We start from the raw sequence: 16,075 nt of genomic DNA, 5'->3' as shown, positions 1-16,075 counted from the left end.
TTTGTTTCTTCACCTTGACCTTGGATAAGTTACTTACTGTCTTTTTTACTCCATTTTAATGTTATCAGAAGAGGAATTGTAGCAGCCATAGTCTGTCTTTCTGCTACAGTAAAATTTACTTCATAGAAGAGAAGCACAAATATACTTATCAGCAGTTATATGCCATCACCATGGTGTAAGAGATCTGTTCAATATTGAAGTTCAGTTTGAAGCTTACCACTACTCTGCACATGCTAAAAATGCCAGCTGAGCTAAAGTACAGAAAAGCTATGATGTATAATGCCCTTGCCACATTAGAAGGCTGCTGTGATCAGTACAGATTGAAAGTTGCTTGTAGTGCAAGTGTAGCTGAGGTACAAGATTTATTCTATATATATTTATTGATATGTGCCTGAAATGAAAAACTCTACAGAAATTCCAGGTGTTACATTAAGTGCTGAGTATCTGAATGTTAGCAATTCAAATCTGAAAAATAACTGCTGTGAAGATATTGAGGGTTTTTGTTGTTGTTCTTTTCCATAAATTCCAAAGGCCAGCTCCTCACCTGATACCTGTTTTATTTTACTTAAATTTTATGATTTTTTCTCTCCAGAAGTTATGCGTTAGATGCATGACCATAAGGAAACTCTTTGAAATTCTTCTCTTAGGATTTTTAAAGTATAATTAGGGAAATTTAGGTGAAGTTTGAATCTCTCTTTGAAGATTTCCATAGTCACTGTTATACAATTGTTGTACAAAGTTATAAAAATGACCTTTGCTTTTCTCATGATGTAGAATAGTGCTTCTGCAATAGTATTGAGGACAAATAATATTTCCTCTGTGTAAAATTAGAAATGGGCTGACATTCTCAAGATCAACTTAAACTACCTTTACTTCTCAGAGATATTCTTCATAGGGATTACAGGTTATATAAGAATTATACTTTTGGAGGCTAAAATCTTTTAGGAACAGGTCATGCATAGTATGTCAGTGAGATAACATCCCTAAATGTCTTCTCATAATCTTTAACTTTTCAAAATAAATGATACTGTTCTATTTTGATATATATTTGGGGGTTGGGAGAAGGGAAATATGTTTGAGCATGTAATATAGCACAGTGCAATGTTTTAATATTGGATCTTTTAACATTTCTACTGCAATTTTGCAATTTCAGAATAAGATTTTTCAGCACTAACACCGTGCTTTTATAACTGTCCTTATAGTGCTGGAAATACTGGTATGGAACTTAAGTTACTCTTTTCTTTTCTGTCCTTTCCAAATTTTTCACTCTTCCTATTTTACATTTCCTTAATTCTACAGTTTAAACATAAATTATATTTTTCTCCCACAAGAGAGTAGTTAATGGAAGTTCATCAACATCTCTCCATGCAATTAGGCTAAGGAACAATTAAGCACTCAGAGCTGGTTTTGCATACTTTTACTGTCTTGTTGTTGCTATTGGAAGAGCACAGCCTCACTTTGCACAAAATGTTCTGTGCAAAATCACCTTATCTATTTGTCAGCACGTTATTGATACATTACATGATTTCCCACAAATGCTGTTGTAATAAGCAGTAAAAACTTGGGCAAAGTGGTTAATGAGAGATGCATTTATTTAGGAAAATAAAAATTTACATATTTTGTGGTCATAATTTTGTTCTGTCCTTTTATATCTGTACATGTACACCTATTATTCAACTACCATTTAAATCAACACTGCTTCTGTTAGCTCACATTAAATATCATATTGTGCAAGGCTTCATATCTTTCATAGGCAGCTGACTTTTAAAGGAACTAAATGGTTACATGCCTTCAGTTACTGATGTCTCCAATTGAAGAATATGAGAGACAGTATGAACTTCTGTCAAAAGATACTGATGATATTCTCTTGTTTTCCTTTATACCACAACAAATTAACATGCATGTGTGTGAAGATTTAGCTGGAGACCTCTTCAAGTTAATAATATTTGACATTTTAATAGGATAAACAAATGTTTTATTTGTATGGTGTAGAATATTTTGCCAATGATCAGATGCAAGTTTGTTGCGTTTAGTCTTTATATATACTGGAGTACAACTCATGTTCTCTGGATGACCTATTATTCTGCTGATTCATTGAACATGTGTTATAATTTAAAGGTCAGGGCTATCCATTAAACTTATCAACATGTTGCAAGATACTTTAAATCAAAGATGTTCCTACATGAGCTTCAATAATTCTATGGCACAAATGCTAAAAAAGTAGTGAGAAAAATTAATCTTCTAAACTGAATCATTGTAGCCCATGACTCTTATGACCACAGATCTTCAACATGGTTACAGGAAGATCACAAAGAGAGAGAGTAAGAATGTGAGATAAATTTTCAATGGAAAAAAAAGTATTTTAATATTTTCTTTCTAATATTACTAGAAAAAAATAATTTAACAGTGGTTTTCAGGAATTGGGCTATTAAATCTCACATTTTTAATTGTAAGACATAATGGAACAAACTTAGACTTGATTCTATTTCCAGTTGAGCTTTTCGAGGCAACTTAACTAGGACATTTAAACTGAAGTAATATATGTAAGCAGTATACTGAACATCCAAAGCAGTTAGTAGGAAATTCACAGACAATAATGAATTGGTCAGGTATTACTGTGAACTCAGGATGGTGGAACAAACCTTACGAACATCAAGGTTGCTATGTTTTTTTTTGTTTTTGTTTTTGTTTTTTTTTTTTTTTATTGGAACAAATATCTAAAGAAGAAATTAAGGCAGATACAATTTAGTTTTTAGAACAGTGCATAACAACTATGTAGTTTAGCTACGTAAAGACAATCATGGTGTTATATTGATCTTTTGTGTAATACTGCTCTTTATTGTGTTAAATTTCTAAAACAATGTTGAAAGTTGTTAAGCTGTTCCTCTGACATTTTCAGTACTTGTTTACTTATTTATTTTGCATGGGGATTTCTGAAAATGTAGGTGGATCTCTTAGCAGTAGGGAAGTGACAAAAATATATTGAAAATTTCAAGTCCTCTGGCAGCATTTATTTGTGAGTGACCTTTAAAATCTATCTTCTGCCTTCAGGCAAACACATGCTATTTACGTTAATCCTCTTAAGTTTCCCTTACAGCTTCAATATGCTGCTGCTTGCCCCAACATCACCTTCTGTCTTTGGACCTCAATTCTCTTTCACATTTTTTGGACTTCTGATAGCAGCTGTTAATGGAGAAAGCTTTTTCTATAAAGTATGCTAGGTGTGCACGGGTGATTTCATAAGACTTGAGACTGGGCCTATGGGGTACCATGAGAGTAATAGAGGAAAACATCCCAAAATAGTTTTGCAAATGAATTGCTTAGAGGTAGAACACAAACTGTAAAGAAGCTAGAAAATCCTATCAAAAGTGTTTAAGAAATTAAAATAAATTTTAGATAGTAGATTTTTTTTTTTGCTGTAGTTATTTATGCCTTATGTTAATGTTATCAATAAATATTATTCAAATGATATGAAAATAACCTATTCAAAGCCGTAGATTAAATAAGGGAAAAAGGAAGTAATTTTTCACTGCCATTACATTTAATTACACTGAGTATGTTTCTCCAGGTTCTGACTGCTTGTACAAAGCCTAAAACGAATTAGAATTAACTGGAAATATACACTCAGATAATACTGTTAAAAATCTTAGAAGAAATACAGATTTGCCCTCAAAAATACTGTTAACAGAGAACTAATGGTAGTCATTTAGTTACAAGCTATTAAAGTTGTACTATTATATTTCCTTTAGAATAAATATGAAACAACATTCTTGGAGAAAAGAAAAAAAACATATAAGCATGCAATTCCTATATGTACTGTAACATGCCTGTTAAACATATAAATTCCCTGTTTGTTAATAAAACTGGTATTGCAAAAAGTTAATTCTGGGGTGAAATCCATAATTTGCAACTTCAGAAAAAGGTTCTTAAGACATTTAATTTAACTCTTATTATAAAACTGTAGAATATCCTGAGTTGGAAGGGGCACACAAGAATCACTGAGTCCAACTCATGGCTCTAAACAAGATCACCCGAAATTCATACTCTGTCTGAGAGCATTGTCCAAATGCTCCTTGAACTCTGGAAGCTCAGTACCATGACCACTTCCCTGAGGAGCTTCTTTCAGTTCTCAGCGTTCCAGTGAAGTTCCAGTGAAGAACCTTCTTCTAATACCAACCTGACCCTCCCCTGACACATCTCCATGCTTTTCCCTTGGGTTCTGTCACTGCCATCAAACGGGGATCAGCACCTGCCCCTCCGCTCTCTCATGAGGAGCAGTCGGTCACCATGAGGCCAGTTCCTCAGTCTCTTCCAGGCTAAACAAATCAAGGGATTTTCAGGTACTCCCCATATGTCTTTCCTTCTAGATTTTTCACCATCTCTGTAGCCCTTCCTTAGAAGCTAATAGTCTTTTTTGTTTGTTTGTTTGTTTTATATTGTAGTGCCTGGCCGCTCTGTTGTCTCGGGCATCCCTGAATGAGGGAACTGACCAAACCCCCCCTGTACCTTGCAGTCAGTTGCTGTGGTTCTAGCTGGAACAGCTCTGAAGCAACGAATCTCAGTGAACCTCAGCGATAGAATTTTAATTCATGAGATTCTATGACCAGTCAAAAGTTTACATAATGATAACACAAACACAAGTTCACAGTGTGTATGTAGCTCTGAGTCTGTCCAAACACAAGTCATTATTCTCCACTGGGCTTAAATAAATAGATCATAATTTTCAGAAGTCACAGTGAATAAAATTTCAAGTTATAGATACATGAGAAATATGTATTTGTTCACTGCCAAGATTATTTATCTCATACAACTTGCTAACTTGCAAAAAAATTTTAAGGTCTGTGTTTGATACATGTGTTGGTAGGGTTTTTGTTTGTTTGTTTGTTTTAATATAGTAATTAAAATAACTGAAAACATGCAGCTTAACTTTTTTTCTGAATACATTTAACTTGTGAAATACACATCACAACATGTTTTTCAATGTTTTCATTTGTTAACGTTTTCATTTTCAAATTATTATCAACCTCTAGTGTAAGGAAAATTTGGTACACTTTGAAATTGCATGTAGGACATGGCCTTTAACATGAATTTAATATCAAATATTATTTGAGAATATATAATGAGAAATTGCCACTGCTCAAGTTACAAAACTAAAGACAAGATAAACAAATAAAATGTAACTACATTTCATTTCATAACTGAGAAGGGAATTCTGTCCCCACTTTCATCTGCTTGGAAATTCTTGAAAATTCTAAAGCATATCTCAGTCATAATACTTCTTGATAATTTATTCCACACTGATGTGGTAGAACTATTTTAGTATAACTGTTAGTTCAAATATTTTCAGTTCAAAATAGTGAGGGAAACAGGCTTGTAGAAATTATTCCAAATTCATTGCATTTCCTTGGTCATAATATTGTGATCTATGAAGTATTGATTTAAGGTCTAAGCTAGGCCCAGTAAAAGTCAGAGATGCCTAAAAGTGGGATGCACTCACTAGTGTAAGCATTTTCAAGCCTATGGCAAGAATGATAAACTTAATTAATACAACAAGTTTCCTAAATTTTGTAATGCAGTATCTCAGAATATATTTCATACAAGCACACATCAGATTATGCGCAAGAATCTAACACTAGCTATTAGGAAATTATAAAGCCAGAGTCCAATCAACTTTCTAATGTTTCAGTGAGACCTCCAGTTATCAATAATACTTTAAAATCACAAAGCCAAATAACATTTTTTTGTTTTGTTTTTTAATATAGAAATAAAAAATAAAACAAAAAATAAAAAAATAAAATAAAAAAATAAAAAAATAAAAAAAATAAAAAATAAAAAGAAATAGAGACCGATCTATAAATGTGACATAGTAAAAGTCTAAAGTACTAACAGGACAAAAGTGCTAGTTAATTCACTTCCTTAATAGGTCAGGTTATACCTCTTCATATCCCACCAGTTACAGAGGAAGAGTTATAGCAAAGCCCTGTTTCTATAGTTTTCTGTTTTTCATTAAGCTAATTTTAGTAAATTAATTTTTCAGTAACTTGAATTTAATGCAATAAATTATCTAATTTTATCATGCCCTTTTCTGCAAATAAATATGACAATTGTGTGACAGTAAAAGTGATTAAACCTCAATTTCAGTATCAGTCATCCCAATTTACATCTATGAAAATAGGACAAACATTGATATTTCTACTCTTCTCTTAAATCTGCTTTAAATCACTCAGAGAGCTCCAAAATATCTGTGAAGGGACATAAATTGACATAAATTGACATAAATACAGACCAAATTTGACATTATTAAAACCTAAGTGATACTACCACTATGCTTTATCTTTCACATGGCTTAGGTAAAGACTTCTAATTATATCATTCAGATAAAGCTTTTCCACATTAAGCAAATTATATCACCAAAGGGTTATTCTTGATTCATGAAGAGAAGAGTGTCTTGGCCACTCTAATATGTCTTATCTCATTTTCATTTCTTTACTCGTGAATAGTGAATGCTCAGGTTTTGCCAATGGCTTGCAACCATGTGCTGATGCATCTAAATCTGGGGGTTTAAATGTCATCAGAATTAAAAGAGTAAATATTTAGGGAATTGGGAATGCAAGGTGGCACCTATCTAACAATAGACAAAGGAAGATTTTGAAAGCAATGAAGATTAACCAAAGCTACAAGGATGCCAGTGTAGACACTGGGAAAGCTTTATCTCCGTGTCAAGGACACTTAGACAGAAGGTGGTATGGGGTAGAGAAAGGAAAAGATTGCAAGAAATAGGAGACATGGAACTGGGGTTTTATCTGGGAACTGGAAGGCCCCAAAATCAAATAAAGCATAATACTGAAAGTTGGAGATTATGGGTCAGAAAACATGAAAATAAAGGTAAAGTCACCCCTCAAAAGTTAAGCTTCTTCTGTTTTAAAATTTCTGTCTCTGAAATTCACCATACCATTTAGTGTACTTAATTTGTTAATTCACTTTTTCTCAGATGCAAGAGCCTCCATTTTTTAACTTTCTATTTGCAGAGTTTGAAATAACAAACTTAGATCTCTCACATCTCTGTCAAAGCTGGTTGAAATGAAATATATCTTCAAGAAAAATAAAAAGTGTATGATCAAATAGACCATGTTTCCGTGTCAAAACAGATTGAACAACAATAAAAACCTGAAAATTGAGAGTTTCTGTCTTTGAAGTAGATGTTCCACCTGTAAAGATACTTAGGTAAACTCTCTTAGTATTTTTTCTAACTTCATAAATATTGAATTCTTTCCTGCACAGTAACATAGCTTCATTGGGAGCAGTGAATAGCGTACCAAGAGGCATGAATAACTTATTGCCTGACAGTTACAGCACTAAAGAGTAAGTGATAGTTTGTAAAGACTCAGGTTCTGTCAGTGTGTGTTAGTCATGCTCTAACAACACCTTTGTGACTGAATCATCGCCTTTGTCAAAGATTCCTGGGTTCACTGCCTTTTCCAGATGAAAGGAATTTAAATGTGCTCCTGCCATCTTTGGAATATATATATGTTTTTTTTTTACCAGGAAACCTTTACTCAGGCTGAATATAAATTTTCAGATGTCTAGTGATTTAATTTTGGTAGATGAGAAAGAGTAGAAAAAAGAAACAAGTGAAAACAAGGAAATAACAACAACAACAAAAATACGGAGAAAGAGGTGACACATTTCTAAACCATTAGTTGTGGAAGCCACTGAAGAGGCATTGTCTTGGATTAGGTCAGGCTAAGGAACAAAAAAAATCTACATGTCCCATCTTTTTGAATTTTCCAAGTATATGATTTCACACAAAAGGTTATTGCAGAGACCAGACTATATGAAATATGAAATATTTCATATAAAATGAAACATGAAATATGAACCCTAGATGTAGAGCTCAGAAAAGGACATACATGAGGTGCTGAGAGAGGTGCTTACATTTTGAGAGAGGTTGCCTCTAACTTTATCATTCTCTGACTTTTTAATATATTTTTTATTTTCATTAGATTGTGGGTTTTTTTTTTTTTTAAGAAAACGGGGCTTAAACTGTGTTTGCCCTACACAGTCTTTTCTCATCAGAAACTTTGAAACTGGACAATTTCAAACAAATGTGGCACAGGACAAAGGCCTCAATACTAAAAAAAAAAATTCTTTTGACATCAAGAAAAGAAGTCAGGCTGGCCAATCTGCCGACATAGTCAAGATGCCAAGTCGGAACAATCAGAGCTCTGAACTCACTGAAACACAAATCGTATCTGTCATGAAGTCAAAGAAAGACAGTAAGGGCACAGTCAGTATTTCTGAGAAAGAGCTGGAAAGGAGAAAAGTGGAAAGGGACAACTCTGAGGCCAACCTGCTGTATGCCGAATATTACATGTGAACATAAAACACTATGCTTTAGATCAACTTTGTTGCTGCAGTACATCACAAAAGAGGCTGTTTAAAGGGCAAGCTTAAACAGACAGAAGCAGATACACTTTAGATTTTGAAGCCTACTATTCTCAGTTGCTAATATCTCTTTCCATGCTAGAACTAGTTCCAAATGTAAGCAGGATGTTGTGGGTGAGCTTTAGTTAGGCACTGAACTCCCATCCAAATGTTCACTCATTTCTCCTCAATAGAATGAGAGGAGAAAACACAATGTAAAAGTTCACAAATAAGAAATCACCTACAAATTACCGTCACAGGCAAAACACACTCAACTTGTGAAAAAAGATTTTTTAATTAAAATGAATTTTGGTACTGAGAAAGAATGACCAAAACCAAACAAACATACTAATACTAGCTCCACTGCAATGTCCTCCATAGGCAGCAAGGGAATCTCTACTCTAGTGCCTAGTGCATCTTCTCTCCTGATCTTTCTCTGATGTTAATGTTCATGAGATTGTTTCTCATAATTTTTTGTCGCTGTTTTTATGCTGTTTCTTAAATATACTTGCTTATATACTGTTTCTTAAATATCCTTTTTCCAGGCCACTGGCTGGGTTCTAACATGCCCTGTAGTGCTGCTGTTAGAGCTGAATGGAATCGGCTGTGTCCAGCAAAAGGCAGCCTCAATCTCTCCTCTCAGAGGAACCCAGCTGCTTCCCACATTGCCAGCACTTGGCCACAGACAGACAATACACTGGAAAGCATAAGCTTTTTTTTTTTGTTCAGCAGTTAAGAAGATCTGTTTTCAGATTTCTTTTACTGTAATTTTCAGACAAAAGAGCAAAGTTTTTCAACACATGGAGTTAGCTGCATGTAAATGTTACATAACTGGGAGAAGCTATGGATCTGAGCGTGAAAAATGAGTGAAAGCGAGGATGAAAAAACTATATTAATGTGTGCTAATCAGAGGACATCTAATTAAAAACATCCAACATCATAAAATGCACAAGCATAAAAAAATCAAAAGCAGAAAAGTAAACACTGAACTCTACAGTATATTTCTGTGTATGTAATACCTACATATGTTCTTCTTTGTGAGTTGTGGATATAGCTTTCTGAAAGATTCCTTATAGTACTAGTGAACAGTATATAGTAGGAACTTTGTTATATAATAATATAACTTAATGAACTGATCCTACAAACAGCCTACAATACAGACTTGTAAAAACTCACTCATAGATCACCACAACTGAATGCTTAATAGAAGCTAATCATTCACAATTCAGTAAATCAAATCATTATTGCTTTTACTTGAATATTCATCTGCTTGCAAAATTAACTGAATCATTGCTCACGAGCATTGTCTTATACATGTGCAGAGCACATAATCTCACATGGATTATTAGTTTTGTGTAAAAAAATACAGGAAGCAACATTTTAATAACCAGGAAAGAAAAATTGCATTCTGCATTTCCCTGTGTGTACATCACTCCAAACGTAGATCAAACCTATCTACTGATTAAAGTAAAATGCCCCTTCTTCCCCCCAGCTACCCCCCATGCCCCCAAAACTTCCAGTCTTAGAAGGACTTCTCTTCCCAAATTAAGCTTCTCTTATATGATCATTTTCTCCATTCTACTGATCTGATTTAGGGAAAAAAAAATAGTGTAATTTTTTTTGTTCTTATATTTCTTTTTCACTTTTTTTTTTTAAAGTATATACTGTAGAGACATTTTGCTCTCTTAGTCAAGAAATCAATAAATGTGGAATTTCCTTTTAACATTTAGAACTATCATTTAAAAAGAAGAGATTAAATGGAGTTGTGGAATCTTCTTTTTAAATTAAATTGAAAGCTTACATAAACTCTGAGAATTGTCAAAGCATATGCTATTTTTTGCTTTTCTTTTAACTCAGTTGTCTTGATTTGATGCACAGTTGCATAACTCTAGTAACACTGAGTCTTTGGTACTCTGTCCCAGATATTCTTCTTCACACCTAAATAGTAGAATGACCACAATCAATACCACTTCTCTCAGTACGAATTTAATGCGAAAAATCTTGTAAGGTTCATTGTATGACAGTGCTTGCAACATATCTCCCTTGGTTCACTGAGGAGCTATGAAGCAATCTAGGAGAAATGATGGCACAGATGTGTGTTAGAATTGGCAATTTTTCTTTTCAGGAGACCGCCGTAGGTTTGAAAAACTATCTCTCAGGTCTAGATTGGAATTCTGATGAGAGAAAAAGATCATTAAAACTCTGAAAATTATTGACTTATCTGTTTCAGAGCAGAAACATGAACCTCTAAGATATGCTTGGTTCAGTGGTGCTTACTGCTTACAAATATTTAAGTTCTTTCAGAATTTTGAAATATCTCTGTTTCTATTGTTTGTTTGTATTAAGGAATAAAAATGAATCTCAACAGGTTCTGAAAAATTGATTTCCTATTTCCTATACATTCGTAGATATTAACCCATAGCCTATACTCCAAAACCTCTAGTATCTTGTATGTATTTGGATCAATATACAGATGAAAATTACATCTCCTGAGAGCAGTTGAGTACCAAATTCCAAATGGTAGCAGTATTAGAACAATTCCATACTAAAAGCCAAAACAGTTCTTCAAATCTTAGTTTAGAAAGAGTGAGACAGTATGAAAGAATATTGTAGGTTTTATGCTTTGAGATATTTTTTAATGGATCTGACATTTTTCCTCTTTCATTCAGCCCTCTTGTTTCACATATATGCTATTATTCAGCAGTTGAAGTGTTAAAGAAATCAAAGAGTAAAGATGCAACAGTTAAAAACCAACAAAGAATGAGTTTTATTGGCATTTTAACACTAAATTAGTAATATTATAGGATCCAGTAGAAATATGAAATATCCAGTTAATAGTGAAATCTAAGCTAATCCGTATTTATAGATGGGTCAACACATAGCATAGCCTGAATACTGATTCATTATCCCTCTTACTTATTGTTTCTTAAAAGTATGTGATTTTAGGGTTGTTTCTTTGTTTGTACTGAAAGCTGAATTACATGAAATGAACAAACAGAAGTTCAAGATTAGCTCCTAATAATCACCCCCAATTTAAAACCATACTGCATTCATAGTATCTTTTAGGAAGGAAGTTACTGAAATTTACTGAAATTACTGATGTGATTGAAACCATTTTTGGGGGTGGAGTGTTACTGCTGTATTGAAAATAGCCATGATTCTAAAAGCTAATACATTAAAATTGATATTCTTGTATAGCATGTAAGACATTCAAATATAGCTACTTAGAACAGAGATATTGCTCTGTAAAATTATCTGGCTCATTTTCATAGAGGTATGATCAACTATTTTATCACTTTTTCATGTACCAATCAAACCTTCTGTTCTACACTTATATTACATCAGCGTTATCTCAAAAATGTAAAGAATATTTTCTTTTGCAAGGAATATCATGGAATACATACTGTAATGGATAACTTTTCTCAATTAAAAAAAAGAATGAGAACTATAAGCAGCGAAAACTCAAAATTTATATATTAGTTCTGACACATTCCACCTCTGATGATATACTTGGTTGATTTGGATTACATTTAGTTTTCAAGGCAAATCTTCAGGAAGAGAGCTATATTTGATGGAAAAAATGTCATATCAAAATAATTTGTTGCAAATATTTTCCTTTTTTTTTTTTCCTGTGGTTCACAGGAAAATGAATATTCAATTTCAGATCCAATAAACTATTCAGTTTGGCTTAACTCTAAAAAAAATAATTAAAGTTCTTTTCACCCAGGTGATAGCAATAGACACAAAATGACCTTCAAAAGTCTTCTGTATTTCCCTGTGTCTGAAACTGGTATGGAATGCATTGTCTCTAATCAACATGAGACAATCAGCAACAGGTTTTTTTTTTTTTTTAATGGACATTTTTACACTTGAAAGCATTTCTTTCGGCAGATCCAAAAAAAAAAATTGCCTTCAAATGAGAAGGCCCAGGAATTTTTTCTGGCTGAACACTTGGCATAGGAGTAACCCTTTTCAGCTCAGTGCAGGAAGTTAGGAGATGATACCATAGTATCCTATGAAGATAAGATACAAGCTGGAGTCTCCCTGCTTCCTCTTATTTAAATTTGCAAGGCCTGAAAGACAAAAACAAAAGAATTCCTGCTGAGATTCCTGAAGCCAGAAAATATCACTCCAAAGAGTAATCTTGACCACTCTGTACTGTAAGTAAGAGAACATGGATGTTCATTGTCATCATCAACTTACTGTTAGATCTTGGGCAATCTGTCACTACCAAAGGTCAGCACCTCCTGACATCAAGAAATCACTTGAATAGTAGGATTGAGGAGTAATGAACAGCTTTGCTGTTTTTATATATCTGTCTGTCAGTCTTTCTATCTGTTTCCCCATTTTCCATCTTTTCTCTTTATCTTCTATACTTACACACTTTTTTACTTGTTACCTAATATTGTCTTAGAACTCCTAGCATAGAAGTAATTTCTGTGCCAAACTATTCTTACTAATTCTAAAGAATTCTCTACTAATCCTTATTAATTGTTTTTCACAAAATAGCAGATTTTACCCCCAAGTAGAGTATTAGCTGTTGTTAGTAGAGTATTAGTTGTCAGAAAACTCTCAATAAGTTGATTTTATTCCTTTGAGTCTTGGATGACTGCACTACTGTAGAGATCCTTGCTGACTAGGGTAGGTGAGACTCAGGAAACAGAATAAGATTCACCTCTTCACCGAGTGGGATGGTGTATAATCAAGATGTTATAATCACAATATAATTGTGTATAATCAATAGATATCAAGATGTTATAATCACAATATAATCAAGAGAATTAGGCAAAGTAGACAACGATCACAAAAGAGAATAAGTGGAAGAGCTTACCCTTTGGTTGAGCTCACCAGAAAACACCAAGAGAGGTGATCTCCAGAAGAGATCCTTCCCCTCTGGTAGCCAGCTCTTAAATAGGTCTAGGAGGGGTGGAGCCAGGCTCCACCCCTTCCAGCAGCACAGGTGAATTGCCTTCACCTGTGCTCCTCTGGCTGACTCATGGCTCGCCTCAGGTGATTAATCAGAGGTTCAGGCTGTGACTCAGCAGTTCCCATACAGATGGGTTCCCCAACAATCCAGGATTATGGGACAATGTCAGAAGCATTAATGTTATTTCATATCAAAAGTCTGCCCTTCCTTTAGAACTGCCCTTGTGATCCAAGATGTCTGGAAATTACAGAGCAGACGTTGTGCTTTGCTTTAATTACAACTAATGGTAATAATAATAATTCTATAGTAAGTCATTTAATTTAGAGACTATATATACTTAAAAGTTATGTAATCAGAGGAAGTAAGCAAGCAAGCAAGCAAAGAGTCAAAGTCCTGATATTTCACTTTCACGTACTGTGAGAAGACTGCAGTGATGTCTAATTTATATTTTATACAGCTGGAATAAGATAGAAAATCTTTTCCCTTCCCACTGTATTTCTGTAATTTGAATGTGTTACTTCTATCCCTTTGCGTATAATTTTCCACTTGCTCTTCTGATCTCTTGTTCTACAACAGATTCCCCAGTTAACATCTCTTTCCATATCTGAAATGGTTTTAAGTTGGAGGAGAAAAGATTTAGGTTGGATATCAGGGGGAAGTTCTTTACAGAGAGAGTGGTGAGGTGCTGGAACAGCTGCCCAGAGAGGCTGTGGGTGACCCATCCCGGGAGGGCAGATTGGATGGGGCAATGGGCAGTTTGGCCTAGTATTAAATAGGGAGGTTGGTGGCCTTGTCTGTGGTGGGGGAGTTGAAGCTTGATGATCCTTGAGGCCTCTTCCAACCCAAGCTATTCTATGATTTGTGATCTGTTCTTACACCCTTTAGTTCAAAAAGACCTTGCCAAATCTTCTTCCGTTGTTTCTGTCGAAACAGCAATCTCTTTGTCCTTTCTACTCTCCTGAGGATTTAATGTGAGAAAATGTGCTGTAGCAAACATGGCACAAAAGCAAAGTTCTCCCTTCTGTTGCTCTGTTACAATATGTGTAACTGAACACTACTTGCACGATCTGTACAATACCTACAAATGGACAGCACACTTACTATTTGCCATAAATTAAGATTTATGTATTTTGATGTGTCCATTTGTATCTCATCTTTGATTATCAACTAGATTGTCTAGCAGCTTCAGTAGAATTTACAATTATATGAAGAGAGATTTTTGTGACCTTGAAACAGAAACAGTTTGAAGTTTTGCAGCATTATCAAAATAAAGTATTCTACTTTTTTTTATATTCTCCTTTGGGAACCTTGGCAATATTCCCCACTAACTTACAGCCTTGTGAGTGATTTTTGTCTGGTTTTATCACTTATCACTGAAGATGCTTTCTCTTCTGACTGCAATAGCACTAACTCTCAAATTGATTTATGGAGCTTTAGTGGATGTATACATTGTTACCCTTTGGCCTCCTTGTGGAAATTGGTAGGAGTGCTGGGCTCTGCGTACAAATACAGCAGTGACCTACTTACGTGGATCAGCACAGCTTTGGTAAGGCGTATCTTTTAAAGCTATTGTTAACTTACAAGGTTATAGTAAAATGCAAATAAAGTGTTTATTTACAGCATCTGATAAAGACAGCATAGTTACAGGTAATAAAAGACAAGTGAAGGAAAATCAATTCTTAATTTACACTAAGATGAAGACTAAGAGATATTTTTGTCTGCTTGGTGAGGCAGAAGCACATCTTTACAAAGCCTTCTACTGTTTTTTATAGTTTTTTGTTCTTGAAGTCCTCTCAGTATGACATTCAAATTCAAGTCCTTTCCTCCATCCTTCTCCTTAATCACCTGTTCCAGCCCAACCAGAGTATTTTATGCTATTTCCACCTAATGGAAACTCCTAAAGAAGGAACCAATATTCCCTTTATAGAAAACGTTCTGAAAATTATGTATTTACATCAGGAAAAAAAAAAAATATCCATTTTTCAGGAGTGAAAGCTTTTGTAAGAGGAGGCAACCATATAAGTCCTAGGCTGACACCATCACATAAATTTCTCATCACAACAAATATTGGCCAATAAACTAATATTTATAATTATATTTATTTCCACGTACATTAATTTTTATATTGGCTTACTGGCAGGCTCTAGCAAATTCTTTTTTCACATGCTCTCTACTTTACTAGGGTATATTGGGCTTAGGTCCTTGACTTGATGACATGCAGTTCAGTTTGAGAGTAAATGGTTTTGTGGGTTTAACCTCATATCAGAGGATAATGTAAATTCCAGTTGACACAGTCATGCTGTGGATGTGAAAGGTTAACTATTGTCTCTCCTACATTCTGTAAAGCATACTTTTTACAGCTCAGTGACTTGATATTTTTATTTTTTTAGCCATGAAAAGATGCCCACAATCAATTTTGATGACCCTTTCTATTTATAAGTGCAGCAAAAATACATCTATTTTTTCTCCTTTTCTGAAAAGTTTTTTTTTGTTTCTTTCTTTCTTTCTTTTTTTTTTTTTTCGTAAAGAAAAAGAATTGCTTTAACTGCAGAGAAAAATAACCACTATGTTAAAAACAAAATGAAAAACTAGAACAACGGCAAAACAAACAAACAAAAGGCAAACAAAACAGAACAAATACCCACATGACCACCACCAACAAAATACCAAAGGCAAAAAAAAATAACTCCCTTATGCAAAGGCCAAAACAAATCCTGTGCAGCT

Source organism: Tetrao urogallus, assembly GCF_951394365.1.
Source record: "Tetrao urogallus genome assembly, chromosome: 1".
In the NCBI taxonomy this organism is placed as follows: domain Eukaryota; kingdom Metazoa; phylum Chordata; class Aves; order Galliformes; family Phasianidae; genus Tetrao; species Tetrao urogallus.
The sequence above is the reverse complement of the archived record's forward strand: the minus strand, read 5'-3'. Positions refer to the sequence as shown.